Source organism: Panicum virgatum, chromosome 2K (assembly GCF_016808335.1).
Source record: "Panicum virgatum strain AP13 chromosome 2K, P.virgatum_v5, whole genome shotgun sequence".
Classification (NCBI taxonomy): domain Eukaryota; kingdom Viridiplantae; phylum Streptophyta; class Magnoliopsida; order Poales; family Poaceae; genus Panicum; species Panicum virgatum.
In genome coordinates this window covers 36,193,602-36,212,181 of record NC_053137.1, presented here as the reverse complement: position 1 = coordinate 36,212,181, position 18,580 = coordinate 36,193,602, and positions in this window count along the sequence as shown.

The window sequence follows — 18,580 nt, the reverse complement described above, 5'->3', positions numbered from 1 at the left end:
TGGTTAATTGCACTAGAATATGAAAAAGTTAAAATCTGAAATTAAGGATCTACTCTTAATCGGTTTTTCGGCAAAACAAACGCCTCTAGCCAAAAAGCCTTGCATGTCTAGTTAAGTGGACTAAGTTATATCCGTTGACGAGTAAGTCTTGCTGAGTATTAGTATACTCAGCCTTGCTTGTGTCTTTGTTTTCAGGTATTACTTATGAAGATATGTTTGCTGAATTAACTGCTTTACCTCCGAGTTGGTCTGTGGTGTGGGATGGATCCTCAGCTGGTGCTGATGCTTCTACTCCCGAGTGATGTCTCGTACGGGCTTTATCGAGATATCATGTTATCGTTAGTTATCGTGTTTTTACCTTCCGCTGAATAAATGAACTCTGATGAACTGTAGTAGTTGAAACTTCTGTAGTACTACTGTTTTACTTTCAGAACTGGTTTTGTAATAATTTTAAATTTCTGTTGCAAGACTCTGTGATGTATGAAATGCGTGTTGTTATACTCTCTGGACTCACCTTTGTGTGAGGTTTGCTTATTCGATCCTGGTTTTTTGTGGCTTTAATCGAGATTTTACTCGAGGAACCACCGAGGTACGTGCGAGTTGGATCAGAGTTGCCTTTGCAATGATGGTTAGCGCACTAATCCAATTTATTTTGGGTGGTTCCGCCACAGCCACAGTCGCATACGGACTCGGATTGGGCCGTTCAAGTACTTCGTGGAAAGCTTATCAAGTCTACTTTCCAACAGATCCAACCTCACATCCATATATTTTTGAAGTCGGCCACAATTGTCTATTTTATACCGAGATGTTTTCTGCCCATGATGTTGCATCATCTTATTTTGGCCCAATGGGTCGTGTATCAAGTTGAGTCCATTATGGATGCGTCCAAGGGTTGGAGCACGACCCTAGCACCCCTATGGTTGTCCTCCCACGTTCTTTTACCCTTTAGCCTCCGCCAAGAACACTGGGGTTTTGTTTTCGTTGAGTTAGCCATTGCTATCGCGTTTCAGCGCGCGTGTTGGACCAACCGCCCTTCTGATTATTTACAGAACCCCACCATATTGTGATTCAGATTGAGTTCATCAATTCTATCTAGCAATCTAGTGCTTGTTCTACTTGTTCTTGCTGGTTCTCGATGGCTTGCAGGACAGGTGCCCTAGTGGCGGGTCGATTGTGCTCCACAAGATCGCAGCGACCATTGGAGGTGGTGTATCGGTTGCTAAGGCGTAGCATCTTGATTGCTGTAGTTGGGCTGTGAACGTCATCTTCTACCTCTAATCGACTTATCCAGTTCCTCTCATCGAAAGATCAGGATCAAACTCTCATCGAAAGATCGGGATCGAAATGCTCCAAAGCGCACTCAATGATCCTTATTCCTTTGTAGCAGTTGAATTTCTTATATCTGAGGTCTGACCTTTGGCTTGATCATGGTTGGACAGTTACTTTTTCGAGTGCTCATGTTTTCTCGTCCATTTATTCGTGAGTGTATTGTTCCTTTTTATCTGACACCAACTGGTAGTATCCGGCATCGTCCGGGGTTGGTTGGCTTCTGAATACCAATGGAAAACTTGGTTGACTTTACCATAGTTCTTGTGTAACCTCCTTGAAATTCTGACTATTTCTTGATATTCCAACTGAAATCTTGAGATCTGTCGAGATCTTTACTTCATTTGTCTGAAACCTCTGTTGAGGTTGTTGGACCTCCCTTAGGGTCTTTCTGACAGGGTTCTTGCACTGTGAGTGCGTCTTCTGTGTACGAGATCATCATTGGAAAACTGTTGATAGCGCCTTTCCACACCCTATCTGAGGTTATCCTAGTTCCCGGCCGGGAAAGTATACCAACTAATATACACTAAACTCATCTGGAGTTCCCTCGGGGCGTTACTCAGCGACAGGGAAAGGCTTCTTCCTGGTACGCTTCCTGGTTGGCTACTCCTCAGGATTGCTTCTTGGTTTATTATCTTCCTCCTTCGGGACTTCCTATCACGTCACCTTCTTTCTTGTGTCCCTATTCTATCCTCATTTTGCTTTTTGGTGGTTGAGAAGGGCCTTTAGGGTACTTTCGAGGACTTTTTCTTCACCTAGCGAAGTCTCTTTGATTCCTCCAGTCGGCTGCTTCCTTGTCGATGTGTTCTCGATACTTCACATCTTGCTTTGGTTCTTGATCTGTTGCTTCTCTTTTCATCTCTATTCTACACCGTCTTCTCCTTTGTCCACCTGTCCAGTAGGACTTCATGAAGCTCCAGTAGTTTGGGCTGCGCCTCTGCCTTGCTTCATTGGTGGTTGTGATATCTAAGCACATCTATCCGCCTTCTGGCTGACATTCCTACTAGGTGTCCTATCGGGGATTGGATCTATACACTTGGCATCATAAGCGAAGGATAGATGAACGGGTATAGCTTGAGATGCATCTCTACTATAGAAGGGTTTGATCCTAGCTTGACCTTCTCATTGGAGTGGCTTTCTTGAAACTCCTCGGAGTGCGGAGCGAGGTCTTCATTTTCCATAGTGTTCTGCATCGTATAGGGGTGGTTAACTTGTTTATAACGTCTCTCACCACAAGGAGACTATTTTTAACAAGACAATCATTACAAGTTCACTCAATAAGAAGACGCAAATAAAGAACCATTAAATCAGCATAAGATCCAAGCATTCAATCATTATTACAAGCCTTACACTCATGTCATCTCGAGGTTACATCAAACCTTACAGACAACACATCTACCGGTCTAGGATTCATTGTGAAAGCTTACAAAAGAAGCTTGACAACTCAGACTGGCTCTACTCAACTAGGGACTACTTAGATGAACTCAGCCAGCATGTGTCATCGGCTCTTGACTTCGACTCACGGAGACTTACACCGGAATGGGTCATCGGAGGCTCGGTGCAACTCTGACTCTTGCCGGAATGGGACTTCGGCACCCTAATTATCATACAACTCTACTTTATTCCTGGAACCTCAACACGTGCTCTATTCTTCAGAGCGATGGGGCTTCTTCCACGGCGGCCACATCTGGTCCTTTCTCGGGTAGACCTCTGGAATGGTCCAGTCGTTGGTGCTGGTCCATGGTTCCTCAGTTCCAATCAAGGATGGCAGGTTCTCGTGTATGCATTCCTTTAGTTGAGGCTCTGTCAGTGTCACCGAGGAGTCCTCCTTCCCGATGGCTGGCTGGCACTCCTGGATCTTGTTGACTCCGATTGGGTCTGACCCAATCCGGGCCTTCAGGTTGTGATGGGCTTGATTCTGTACTAGCTCCATGGCTGCATTGTACGCTCCTTCCTTACACTTCATTTCAATCTGTTGTGCCTTGAGCTTAGCGAGCTCGGTCTCTGCCTTGGAAAGCTTGATTTTAGCAATCAATCTTTGGGCAATCTCATTGTTGAGCTTCTGAGCTAGCATTATCTGATCCTCTCTGGCACAACGAGCATCATCAGCTTCTCGCTGAATGTCTTCTTCCAGGGTCTGATTGCGCCATGCACAAGAGGTGAATCCATCTTGCATGGTGTGATATTCCTTCTCCAAGCTCCTCAATAGGCTGTCCATGTGAAACAGGTAAGACCCAATGGTGGATATCAAGAGCTGGTGCTATCCTTGCATGTGGTTCAGAGCTTTGGCAATTGCCGAGTGGGTGGCTGTTGCGTCCTCAGTTGGGAATATGGCCCAGGGAATCAATCTGTACTCGTTCGTCATTCTAGAACCATGCGATGATCCTCTTTGTCATCTCCCTAGCTGGAGATTGGATGGTGGTGGCGAGCAGAACGCCTGAACTGGTGACCATTTCCCCGAGAAATCCTGGCATCCTCGGGTCATGCAACACAACTAGCACAGCTGTGTATCTGGTGTAGCACGAGAGAATCCTCTTCACCTGGGTATGTAGACAGCTTGACACATCTCTGGCTGATGCCGGCTGTTGACACCGTTTTTTGACATGTGTCAAAGAAGGTGATTTTTGTGAAGAGAAGGTGGCTGATTTGGAAGAAACCAAAAAATGCACAGTGTTGGAATCGGCCGATGGAATCCGTCCGATGGGCCAGAGGAATATACCGTAAAGATGCTGATTTGTCCATTTTGGTGTCCGGCCGATGGATAGTTGCTGATGACGTCAGAGAAGGAGGAGAGGATCCGGACTCTACGAGAATCTTGATGATTCGGTTGTAATATTTAAAGTAGTTTATCTTTAGATAGTCTTTTCTTTTAAGTCAAGTAATATTTGCCGTAATTGGCTACAACTCGATAGCGCTAGGCTATATATATCAGTTGTAAGGGACCGAAAAAACTTGATACACATCCAATACAACAAACTTTACAATTCTTTTGCACTTTTTCGGCGACTTTGCCTTTTCTCTTCTTTTTTCGATGAGTTCTTTCAAGTTGATCAAGGATGCCTCACATTCGAGCGACTTGATTTGCTGGTGAGTTTTTGTTTTACCGAGTATATTTGAGCTTTAGCTACCGGGCGCATCACTGTGGCTTCGTTCAAATCTATTCAAAAGTTATCGAGTTTATCTAGGCTTTGTCTTCCGGACGCATCGCTGTCGTCTCGTCTAGATTTATTCACCAATTATCGATATCTGCTAGATTTGAAGGTTTTCCTATGTTTTTTGGCCATTGTCACATCTAAAAACATACTAGATCGGCTTTAGATTTTGGAGTAACACTTTTGTTATCTCAAGAGCCGGTTTAGATATGTTTTTAGCTTAACATCATCTGAGTTACACATTCGTAGCTTAGATCTTGTCATACATACACGATCGGCTGTTCAAAGCCGGTTTTGTTGTTTAGTGTATTGACTGATCCTGCCGATACACTCGTATACTACGCGCTTGCATTTAATATCGTTTTGTCATCTATAGTATCAGTAAAGCTTGCCGATACGCCCATATGAGAGATATTCGAAATCCCAGCCGATACGCTCTCGAATTTGACTTTGTTTTCTCCCTTGTCAATTTCAGGTCAAATTGACTGGCACACTTGGTTGACTTTTCGTGACTCGGCGAACACTTGCCCTCGGATTCCAGTGTGTTGATTTTTGCATCAACACATCTTTTGGCACGCCCGGTGGGACAGAAAGTTTCAACATGGTGGAAATCACAGATAAATCTACAGTTAGTGAAGAGAACCAGATTCCTATTCCTGAAGATAAGCTCAAAGAAGAACAAAAGAAGGAATATGAAGAGCTGGTGGAGAAATTCAAACGTGAATGCCTCAAGTCGTACAGTGTCAACAAATCTGGTGAGGTGATCAAGAAGTTTAATCTTCCATCTTTCCAGCCATTAACAGAGGCTCAACGTGAAAGCAAGATGATAGACGCAGTTGGCCAATCTGTGGCACAAGCCTTCTTCAAGAGTGCAATAGTCATGGGCAACACGGTGCACAATGCAGTGGTCAAGACTTTTGCTGAAGGCACGTTTCCATGGTGCTATATACAACCAGATCAGATGCAATATACTCCCTTGGAGGTGTCTATGGCAGCAGCCCTATCGGCTCAAAATAGCCAGCAGGAACAAGCAACAGTCAAACTCCACCCCAGATGACTACTGCAGCATCGGCGGGTACATCAGATCCTATCTACTTAACCACGCCGCCGATTGCTACAGCTGTGCAAGGTGGATCTGCGTCCGTATTTCCTAAAGGATGTGATCCTGCTACTGGGTATGGTATGCATCCGGATTTCTTTTCTACGCCACCCAAGATGCAATTTAATGCATCGGCTTCTCAGCCGATAGCCTCTAAGCCTGATCCATCGGCCGTTCAGCCGATGGGTGCACAACAGGATGCATCGGCAAGACAGCTGAATGCACAAGGCGCATGGAGTCCACAATAGATGGCACAAGCTAATGCATCGGTGCCATCGCCGATGACCCCGCAGCAGCGTCTTGCTATCCTGCTCCAACCCCAGTCTCCTTCAGAAGTGTTATTGTCGCAATCTCCGCATCAGAAGGGAATCAACTGGGTATTCCATAATCAAGCAACTGGATAGATACGGTATGTCAATGTGCCATACATGGACATTAATGGTCAACAATCGGCTAACCCATCAGCTACACAGCCGATAATGACTCAGTAGATACCCAATCAGATGTCCCAGCAAGCAAAACAGATGCAATCAGCTGGACAGCCGATGAACCATGTAGCTCAACAACTTGCGATGATGACCAATGCAGCGAGTACGGTTTCCCTCAGCAAATGCCAATAGTTGAGCTGAAAGTTGATTTGAGCACAAAGATAGCTGAAGTGATGAGAGAGCAGTTTGGTTTGAGGCCAAAGCAACAATCTGTTATGTACAAAACTCCCTATCCTCTGGCTTATGATCAGATTCCTCTCCCACACAAGTATAAGATGCCTGACTTCACAAAGTTCTCAGGGTAGGAAGAAGTTTCTACGATGGAGCATGTTAATAGGTTCCTTCTACAGTTGGGAGAAGCGGGCAACCATGATGCACTCAGAGTCCATTTGTTCTCCTTGTCTTTGTCTGGATCGGCCTTTACTTGGTTCACCACTTTGCCGGCAAATTCCATATTATATTGGGCCGATCTAGAGAGATAATTTCATCAGTGTAACACCCGGTTTATAAAAGGACATAAACCGAGCAATCATATACGTGCCAGGATCAAGTCACACGTATATACAACAGAATGAACAATATATCACAGCACATATCACGTAAAAGATATAATAAAGCGAGTATGAATGTTATTTATTACATTAATGACAAAATGTCTGATACAGAGTATGCGGAAGCATAAAACATATATGTAAACTCTCGTCGGAAGCTGAGCAGGGCGCCACAGGGATGTCGACTGGGAGACGAACGCCTAGAAGTCCTCGTACTCCTGGTAGCTCTGGGTGAACTCCCTCGCGTCGGCAGGAACTGAGCAGCAGTAGAGTATCCCCAAAAGAACAAGAGGAAAAAGTGAAGAGGAGGCAAGGGTGAGTACACAACTCGTACTCAACAAGTATAACACAAACTATGAGGCTCTAAGGTTGGCTGCTTCAACTGCATTAGCTTTTAGTCTTGGAAAAATTTTATTAAAGCTATTTACTACAAGTTGATGAATTACCATAACCCAGTTACGTAGTAATTAATCAAAATTATTTATGATACTGCTGAGAACCAAACCGAAACCACCAAGGTAACCCCACTAATCAAAAGGAGGATCCGGGCCGCTCATGACCGTGAGCACTGCTAGTATACCAGTTTTACACTCTGCAGAGGTTGCACATCTTTACCCACAAGTCGTGAGCTACGCTAGTTGTTCATCACACTTCCTTAGGTGAGATGACTAGCAAACTCACTACGAGGCCGTTACAAAGGACCACGTTGGTAAGGGGTAACCGCTAAGGATTCAGGCTACGCAACGATGGGGCCCACCTCGAGGGGGTACAAGATAACACAGACCAAGCCTCGTAGTGCAGGGACCATTGAAGCTCACCGCCCCTCCTGCCCCGTCGGTAAGTTACTCCCGAACCAAAATGACCTAATTACTAAGCCAAGACCGTCCCATTCCAGTCTTGTGGTTGCGCGGTTGTCCCAGGTTGTCGCTCTAATGACGTACGGTCCTTATGGAGAGTAGCTAGCACATAACACAGTGCGAGCCCCCAAAACCAAGTTTCTAGAAAAACCAATTTTAACGAGACGTGAGCCACTCAAACGGGCCACTCCCAGAATTAAGTTGCATATACCATTAATCAAATTAATTAAAAAGGAACATTATATGTGAGAGCGCAGCAACCTAGCACAACTAACCAAAATGCAACCCAAGGGATATATAAAGGATACAAGGTGGCTAGGAGAGTCCTTATATGTATACAGTATTAAAATGCAGTATGAAAATGTAATTAAAGTGATAGGTATTGTTCATGTTATACTTGCCTTCCTTAAATTGTTCCTGCCGCTCAAACTACCCAGAAGGTGGTGGCTGCTCCCGGTACTGGTACTCCTCCGAAGGATCAATGTCTACTCACAATCGCAACGCCAAAACAAGTCTAGCACATACACATACATGCAAACAAAGACAAACACTAAGAAATAGTATAACAATACATAAAAACAACAAACAAAACTAAGCTAGAACTATTCTACGCGTTACAATGATCGCGTGGACATAAAGTACACCTAAAACGGAGCAAGAACGTGAAAACTACGCTTAAAACAAGATCCAGGGACCTATCTGCGAGAAAAATTGAGTTACAGGGGGTTTCTGGGCAAAAACCGAGGACCTAACTGCAAATAAACCTTAGATCTGGGGTCTAACCAGCAAAAACATCAAGTCAGGACGGTGGGTTCTATTTCTAAGAAGATTAGGGGCCTAAACATTGAAAACTGGGCTGTTCTGCAAATATTTTTGAACGGGCGTGGACTGCGGGTTGATTACGGAAATCTGTAGGGGCTCTTTTGCAAAAGGACTAGCGCTGACCGTTTTCTATTGAATTGACTTCGGGCCAATCTAATCCGAGCCGTAGGATATTGATCGGGTGGCCACGGGCGAAGGGGCGTGCGGGCGGTGGCGCTGACCGCCGGAACAGAGCTCCGCGGCGGCGGGCTCACCGGGGAAGGCCAATCCGGCATTCCCAGGCTCGGTTTGAGTCATGGTTTGGCCGTGGCGCATGTGTGTAACACCCGGTTTATAAAAGGACATAAACCGAGCAATCATATACGTGCCAGGATCAAGTCACACGTATATACAACAGAATGAACAGTATATCACAGCACATATCACGTAAAAAGATATAATAAAGCGAGTACGAATGTTATTTATTACATTAATGACAAAATTTCTGATACAGAGTACGCGGAAGCGTAAAAACATATACGAGAAACTCTCGGAAACAGGGCGCCACAGGGACGTCGACTGGGAGACGAACACCTAGAAGTCCTCGTACTCCTGGTAGCTCCGTGTGAACTCCCTCGCGTCGGCAGGAACTGAGCAGCAGTAGAGTGTCCCCAAGAGGAAAAAGAGTAGAGTAGGCAAGAGTGAGTACACAACTTGTACTCAACAAATATAACACAAACTATGAGGCTCTAAGGTTGGCTGACTCAACTGCATTAGCTTTTAATCTTGGCAAAATTTTATTAAAGCTATTTACTACAAGTTGATGAATTACCATAAACCCAGTTACATAGTAATTAATCAAAATTAATCATGATACTACTGAGAACCAAACCGAACCAAGCCAAGGTAACCCCGAGAGGCACCCCTCTCGTCGGAAGGAGATAACCCCACTAATCAAAAGGAGGATCTTGGCCGCTCATGACCATGAGCATGGCTAGTATACCAGTTTTACACTCTGCAGAGGTTGCACATCTTTACCCACAAGTCGTGAGCTACGCTAGTTGTTCATCACACTTCCTTAGGTGAGATAACTAGCAAACTCACTACGAGGCCGTTACAAAGGACACGTTGGTAAGTTGTAACCACTAAGGAATCAGGCTCCGCAACGGTGGTGACCACCTCGAGGGGTACGCAGACCAAGCCTCGTAGCCTAGGGACCATTGAAGCTCACCACCCCTCCTGCCCCGTCGGTAAGTTACTCCCGAACCAAAATGACCTAATTAGTAAGCCAAGACCGTCCCATTCCAGTCTTGTGGTAGCGCTGTTGTCCCAAGTTGTCGCTCTATGAACCGGTCCTTATGGAGAGTGGCCAACCCAGCACCGTACTGGCCCCCTAAACCATGTTTCTAACAAAACATATTTTAACGAGACGTGAACCCCTCAAACGGGCCACTCTCAGAATTAAGTTGCATATACCATTAATCAAATTAATTAAAAAGACCATGTGTGTTATAGCGCGGCACCTAGCACAACTAACCAAAATGCAACCCAAGGGATGTATAGAGGTTATAAAGTGGCTAGGAAAGTCCTTATAGGCATACAGTATTAAAATGCAGTATGAAATTGTATTTAAAAGTGATAGGTGGTGTTCATGTTATACTTGCCTTCCTCAAACTGTTCTTGCTGCTCAAACTGCTCAGAAGATGGCTCCTAGTACTGATACTGGGGCTCCTCCGGTAGCTCAATGTCTACTCACGTTCGCAACGCCAAAACAAGTCCACAATCATATACATACATGCAAACAAGAGAAAACACTAAGAAACAGCACAACAATACATGAAAACGGCAAACCAAACTAGGTAGAACTATTCTACGCATTACAACGATCGCGTGGACATAAAGAACGCCTAAAACAGAGCTAAAACGCAAAATCTAGGCTAAAAACAAGATCTATGGACCTATCTGTAAGAAAACTGGAGTTCCAAGGGGTTTCTGGGCAAAACCGAGGACTAAAACGTAATTAAACTAAAACTCTGGGGTCTAACTCGCAAAAAGACTAGTACTGGACGGCAGATTCGATTTCCAGAAAGCTCAGGGGTCCGGGTGTTAAATTCTGGGCGTAACTATAATTAAATTTGAACTGCTGGTACGGCGCGTTGTTTTCAAAGAAGTCAAGGGGCTCTTAAGCAAAAGTGTCAGGCTGAAGGGGTATCTAGCGATGTGGATCGTTGGATCTAGATCTAGTGGTTCTGATCTGATCGGTTTTTGTTCTAATCCTGTGCCTCCAAGACCGATCGTGGGGCTGAGATACATCTCGCGTGATGGGGCGGCGGCGCTCGCCCGCCGGCGACAAATCCCGCGGCAGGGATCACCGGAGTTGGTAAAACCGTCGCTCCAGGGGTTGGTTCGAGCTGGGTTTTGGCCGTGGAGCACCGCCATGGCATGCGTGGTCCACTGGCGGGCTTGGTTGGGCTCGTGGGGGTCCGTGGCGGCGAGAGCAAAGGTGGCGGCGGCTCTGCACGGCAGGGCATCGCCGGCGTGCGATGCGCGGCCACCTAAAGGGCGCTACAGCCTACGAAACTTTGCGCAAAGGAAGCGGGGAGTTGGGATGGTGCTCACCGTGCGTTGTATCGGATGGGGAAGTGGCGCAGCTGTACCGGCGGTGAGATCGCGCGGCGGCGTCTGGTCGGAGTCGGGGAAGGAGCAGCTGCAGGGGTCCTCCGGGCTTCTGGACTCTGTGGATCGACGTGGGATGATCCTGCGGAGGTGCTACAGGGGTCAGGAGGACCGGAGATGGGCTGGCGGCGAGGAATTGCGGCGAGGCCCGAGCTCACCTGCGGCGGTACGCCGGGGCAATTCCGGCGCTGCACAGGCCGAGGTCGGGGAAGAAGGGCCTGGCGAGGATCCTGGGCGCGCGGCGGAGCTGTTGCGGTGGTTGGCAGGGGGCCGGAAGGGCGCGGTGTGGGTGGTCCGCGGTGGCGCGTGGAGGTCTGCGCGGCAGAGCAGGGAGAGCGGGCGAGGCTAGGGTTTTGTGGCGGCTGTGGGGTGGCTGATGGGGCGCAGGGGGGTCGCGGGGTACGTTTAAAGGAGGGCACCGGGGGATCTCGGGGAGGCATGCCCGGCGTGATCCCGGTGGAGATCGCGGGCGGTCGTTGCTACGCGGCCGGGGAAGCGGGGAAGAAGGGACTGTCACGCGGGCCCGGGCGGTCAGACACTGCGAGAGGAGCGCGCGCTGGCTGAGCGGGGAAGTGGCGCCGGCAAGCGGGTCCGGCTTGTAAATCGCGGAGGGCGCGCGACACGGGAGTGGGCGAGCTGGGCCGAGCAGGGAAGAGAGCGGGCCGGCTGGGGAAAGGAGGCTGGGCCGCTGCAAGAAGGGAATCGGGCCGCGGGGAGAGAGGTGGGCCGCGGGTTTGGGCTGCTGGGTTGGGTCCTCTTTCTTTTTCCCTTTTCTATTTGCTATTTCAATCTAACTCAAACCAATCTAACTATTTGAATTCAAATTCGAATTTGAATTCAACCCTAACACTCAAACAAATAAAACAATGCACCAGCATGAATGCACACACATTTTAGCCCTAAAATAAATTTTAATTATTTTATGAAGAAAGAATAAATTATAAATGCAAGGCTAAGCAAATTAAATCCTAGAAAATTAAATAAACCAATTAAATTTATTATTAATTACTGAAATTTGAATTAGGGTGTTACAAATCCTACCCCCTTATAGGAATCTCGTCCCGAGATTCTGGGCTGGCTAGCAAAGAGAAGCAAGGATGGGATTAAGTTCTACTCACTCCTGAGTCGGATTTTCATACCCGCATGTCTTGCGTTGGAAGTATGTTGAACCTCATGCTCAATTTGCTCTCCTGACGAGGTCTGGACCTTTACCACTCTTTTGGTAGGCTGCATCACAAGTTTGTTTCGAGCTGACCAGTTTTGACCAAGAATGATATCGATTCCTGTTGACTCCATTACAATAAGGTCCTCAGGGAAGGTTGCCTCGCCTATCCTTATGCTGACTCGAGGACATATGTAACTGGAGATCTGTTCTTTTCCTGATGATTTGACGACCATTCTCTTCTTCATGGGAAGCTTCAATATCCCATGCTTAGCAGCAAACTGCGTGCTGATGAATGAATGTGTAGCACGAGGGTCTATCAACACTGAGGCTGTGAATGAGTTGACTAGAAGCATGCCAAGAATGACTGGACTATCATCTCGAATGGTTTCTGCTGACACATGGTGAACTCTACCCTGAAGGTACTCTTTTGGCCCCTTCTTGGATTGCTCATGCTTTGTAAGATCACTGCACACTGGTATCACCTGCTGCTGATCCTGCATTCTGGGCATCCTGCTTGGAGCAGTTCCCAGAAATAAGGTCGGTCTCGTCACCACTGGTACGTGGGATTGGTGAAGGGTCCTGGACTGGTGCTACCGGTGACAGGCGCTTCTGTGGAAAACTTTTGGCATAATGACCTTTTTGTCCGCATTTGTAGCACTTGCGGTGGAGGTGAATGACGCTACTTGGTTGACCTCCCTGTGAACTTAACATCACATCTTGCATTACTTCTGCTGCTTGCCTTTTGGGCTCCTTGCGGCCACGTGGCTGAATCACCTTCATAGTGATAGTCAACCCATCAACATAATCATAGAGAGCTTGATTCTCGACCTGTGTATCTCTAGAGCACTCAGGATCCTTTCTCTTCTGGATGGTCTGTAGCTCACCGGCCGATGGACTATCGAGGAAAAGGGAATCCTCTGCTAGCTGCTTTTGATGAGACCTCTTTCTCTTTGTACAGGAGAACAACCTCTGGTTTCTCCTAGTTGTAGCTTCATCTTCAGTCGCACGATCTTGACGACAAGGGATGCCGTAGAATTGGCAACACGGGCAAGCTTCCTCACCATTCTTCGGGTGGTATGTTGTTTGCGGAGACTGATCTTGTACCGTTATCGGCTGCTCCACGGAACTGTTGCATGAACACCATCACCCGTTGCACTGTCTCCAAAGCCTTTTTGTTCTGCCGACATCTGAGCTGGGATAAAAGGAAGCATAGATTGGTAAGGTCAAAGAAGAGAGAAAACCTCACTATGTAAGGTTCTATCTTATTTAGACAACACTGCGCAGGCATCTCTGCTGCTAACTCCCGACGGGTGTTACATAACTCCGAGAAAAAGGAACTATAGCATAACTCTTCTGCCTCATTTGAGAGATTCTCAAACTCTCTTGTACTATCTGTAGGTTGGGGTGTCACATCCCTACCCCCCTTACAGAAACCGACGTCCTCGTCGGAGACGTCCTTGTCGGTGAATCCCTGGATATCACATCCTCTTCGCACTATCCTTCTTCTCAACAAGCAAGACAGGAGAAGGCTAAGTCATGATAAGGTAGAGAGGATAGAGTGGATGGTTTTACCCCCAACGATCTAACTCATTTTATTAATTTATTAACTTTAACTTAAGACTGATTTTCATTAAACAAATTTAACTACTAAACTAAGCAATCAACCAAAAATCCAAATCAAGCATGTAGCATAATAACAAGCATACAAATTTCACCACTTAGCCGAGTTTAACACACAACTCGACTAACACAACGCGTCGCAGAACGTGCTATCGTATTATTATAAAGGGGTCATCTAGCTTATACATATGATGGTCAGTCAACTTACTTCAGGCCAGAGATCTACAGAAACTAATTCTATAGAGATGATTCAAGGCAAGACGAGTAAAAATCTTGGAATTTCAAGGAATATAATAGCAAAATAGTTTCAGCAGACAAGGCTGAGAGAGAAAAAGACTTAAAACTCGACCAATTATATCTAGGCTTTCGTCCTACAGTCGCTACGGCTCTGATACCACTCTGTAACACCCGGTTTATAAAAGGACATAAACCGAGAAATCATATACGTGCCAGGATCAAGTCACACGTATATACAACAGAATGAACAGTATATCACAGCACATATCACGTAAAAAGATATAATAAAGCGAGTACGAATGTTATTTATTACATTAATGTCAAAATGTCTAATACAGAGTATGCGGAAGCGTAAAAACATATACGAGAAGCTCTCGGAAATAGGGCACCACAGGGATGTCGACTGGGAGACGAACGCCTAGAAGTCCTCGTACTCCTGGTAGCTCCGGGTGAACTCCCTCGCGTCGGCAGTGTGGCGGAACCACCCAAAACTACTGGGCCCGGGTGCACTGATCTTCGTTGCTAAGCAACTCTGACCCAATTTGGCACTCACCGGTAGTTCCTCGAGTGAAGCCTCGATAAAAGCCACGCTATTCCAGGATCAGCAGACAACACCCACACGAAGGTGAGCCCAGAGATTACAACACAAACCATCTCATACATCTCAGAGTGATTGTAGCGGAAAGAAAATTTATTACAAACCATGTTCAGACTAGCGAAGTACTACGGAGTTCCAATTCCTCAAATTATTCAAGTCTCAAAGTTCAGCGGAAGCATTAAAAGATAACTAACGAAATAACGTGACGCATCGGTAAAGCCCGTACGAATGCGTCACTCAGCGGGAGGGTGATTAGCACCAGCTGAAGGGCCATCCCACTCAACAGACCAACCCGGAGGCAGAGTACAAGGCCAAGTAAGACTCGCAAACAGATCTTCAAAGTTAGTACCTGAAAAACAGTGCCACAAGCAAGGCTGAGTATACTAATACTCAGCAAGACTGACCCGTCTCCGGATATAACATAGTCCGATAACTAGACATGCAAGGCTTTTTGGTTGGTAGGGTTTGTTTGCCAAAAAAAATGCCGCTAAGTGTTGATCCTTACTTTCAGATTTTACTTAGCTAGATTCTAGTGGAATTAACCATTCTAAATTTGCAACTAACTCTACTCAAACATGGTAGAGCAACCATTTAATCAACCAGCAGTATTTTCATCATCGTATTCCACTTGTTACTCTATGTGACCGAAATCATTAAGCAATCTCATGCCGTGAGAGGCGGACGATTCCGAATCGAATTTCAACCTGGCCAGGGGAACCTAAACCACACGCATGGGGATCGACTTCGCTCCCGCCCACGCTACTTTTCCCCTTTCTTTCCAGTCCGTGGATCCGGAACACCCTCCCCGACTACAGAGTTCGACCACTCTGCACCCGTACGTCGCGACATAAAAATAAACCCTACTTCTACCAGGAGGGTGCGAGATCGTTCCACTCGCCGGTCCAATCAGGTACTTAAGCTTACCGATTACCATATTTCTCGGTATGTGGCTAGTACTTTCAAACGCTTAACGAAATGAGCCACACACCGCGACCTTAGTCATTTTTGACTACACCAGCGGGGTATCACAACTACACAACCCCGTCTGTTGTCCTTACATTTCAACAGGAATTAAAGTCAGTACAATTCCTATTTGCTCGCGAGAGGCAGGGAACCACTCGACTTCTACCGTGCCTATTTAGCATGGCAACTAGTCGATAAAAAGATCCGGTATCAAACATAGGTTCCTATGGATCACGCATCTAGGGTTTTCGATCAACGCCTAGAGAACTTAAATGCAGAAAACCAACTATTACTATACATTAATAAATAGATAGCAGAATGATAATTCGGAAAAATAGTGGGATTATGCTCCGGGGCTTGCCTTCTTAGGCACTGTCAGGCAGAAAAGCTTCTGGGGCTTGGCCCAGGTCTTGAGACAAGTTAGTACAGTTCAGATTAACCTCCTGCTCCGCACGAGAGTCCGCGGGCACCAGTTCGTAGTCTCCGTCCGCGAGGTTAACCGTTTCTATATGCAATGCAAGATTTTGAGTTATTCATGGATACAATTTCTTTCCTTCACGATAAAGTTGTAGTCCACGAAAGTTAATTTAGTGACGATTTCACATTTCATTGCATGGGCAATCGTTTATAGAGTAGCAAACATAACTACGGTTATTCATGAATGAGTGGGGTTTTGGGTTTTCAAATTTAATTTCAACACATAGCATGCTTCCCTTATTTCTTATCAACACAACTACTAAAGAGCTAGTGATGAAACACTAAGGTAACTCAGATCCAAAATTGAACATTCATGGTATAAAATTCAGCATCTACCATAGAGCAAAAATTATAACTATTCATGCAAATGGATTACTCTAGTTGCTTCATCTTTTTGTACAGAATGTTCAACATGGGTTCTGGTGCTACAAATTTTATGCAAGCAACTTCAAAGCATAAACTCAGTACTGAAATTTTTCCAGATTTTATACACTTATATAGCAGAGGTGATAAAAAGATTAAAAACAGCAATCCAATAACAAGGATTAATTCTACAGAAAGTTTTACTAAGGATTTGGTTCTCAAATTTTTACCAGAGACTAATCCTGAGTTAAACATACTCCAGAAAATTTTTCAAGATTTAACTCGCTATGATAAATTAGTTATTCAGTTAACTTAACATGAGTTTGCATGAATTTCTCAAGATGCATTCGACCAGTATTGCATCTGAACTTTTTATCACAGGTAGAACATACTCTAAACAAGATCATGCCAAAAAATAATGATCAGAAACATTGTAGATTACTCAGAACAAAAATAGTAAATCTAGCCCTAAGATGCTAAGCATGATTATTCGACAAAGCCAAACTCAGTAACTGCAGCTCAAAATTTTTAGACAGGAACACAGAGCTAAAAAGAGACTCCAGAAATAAACATGGATTTTTCTGAGCATAAGAACTATATATGAGGAATTACGTTGATTAAACAAGCATAAATCATGGTATATAGCAAATGAACTTTAATAAATATTAAATTTAGGTATTAATAGTGGTTTAGTTTTACATGCACGCAGTAAAAATTCCAGGGCAAGTTCATGTGCATAATTTCTAGAATTAAATCGAGAAAGCTAACAACAGATTAGAGAATCTTGATTGTTCCAACATGATAACTGTTTTGGGTTGGTGTCATCTTTTTACTGTGATCTTAAAATTCCATTAGTGATAACATATCCAAAAATCAAGGTCATTTGATGAGCAGAACTTCATGAACATACATAAGGTGGTTTTCTTAATCTTTTCCCTAGATTAAACTCGGTTGAGTTTCTGCAAATGTGAATGTTACAAAATTTGTAGATCTTGTTACATGGAATCCAGATCAGTTGAGTTTGCATTTTTCTGATTTTTCTGTGATTTGTTTCGCATTTTAGGAGTTCACTGGTGTACACTGAAAAACTTGCAGAAACACCCTTAAACGAAAAAAACAAAATACAACCGGGTCCTTCGCCGGCCTTCTCCGCCGTGGCATCTTGCCGGTGGTGTTCTGCGGTGCAGGGCTTACCGGGGCTGCCACGGGGAGGCGCGTGGGGGAGAAAGGATCGAGGAACACCTACCCTGGTCGACGTTCGAGCGTTTGGAGCACAGGTTCAAGCTCGTCGGCGTTGATGGCGGGTCGGTTGTTCGGTTCGCCGGCGCTGGAGGCGAAGGAGGGCTCGGGGTAGGGGAACAAGGCGCGCACGAGCACCGCGTGAGCTCGTGGAGGCTTCTGGGGTAGCTGTCGGGCTCGGTCTTCCCCGGAGCTGGCCGGTCCGCGGTGAGCCTGAGTTCGCCGGCGGCGGCGCAAAAGGGGAACGGCTTCGGGAGGGGATTTGGATTCGATTACGCGCGCGTGGAGCTTAACTGGGAGGTGGCGAAGCTGCTGCGGTGGTCGGAGGGGGCAATGTGGGGCTGGGCTAGCCGGCCCGCGCGAGCTGGATCTCGGCGGCCATGGCGGAGTGGCGGGAGGAGGAAGAAGAGGGAGAAGGGGCGCGACTGTGGGGTGCTGGGGGTCTTTATAGGCCAAGGAGCTCCTGGGGGAGGAATGCAGTGACTGGGGGCGGTTGATTTGGTCCTGGGCGGCTCGACGGCGAGCGGGCGGAGGAGGCAACGGCGCTGCGCCGGCCGGGGTGTCGTGGCGGCTCGGGAGCGGCCTGGGACGCGTGTGCGCGCGAGGAGGTGCCAAGGGGCGGGCCAGGTGGCGTGGAGAGGTTTCCCCGGGTCCATTTGGCCGCGGGCGCGCGGTGGACGAAGTCCACCGGCGGCGTACGGCGGGCGGCGGGCGAAACAGAGCCAGCCGGGAGAGAGATGGAGATGGGGGCTCTTTTGCGATTTCTGAAATTTCCAGGGACCTCTCGGTAAACTAAAATTATCTCCTATTTGGAGGGCTCAAATGGGAAAGTGTTGAATACCATTTTTGCTTAACTTTTCAAGATCTACAACTTTTGTGTTATGCAAATTTTCGTTTGAAACTCACATTTTGAACTATTGGCACATTTACATATTTGCACAAAAGGACTTTAGTTTTATTCAGTTTTT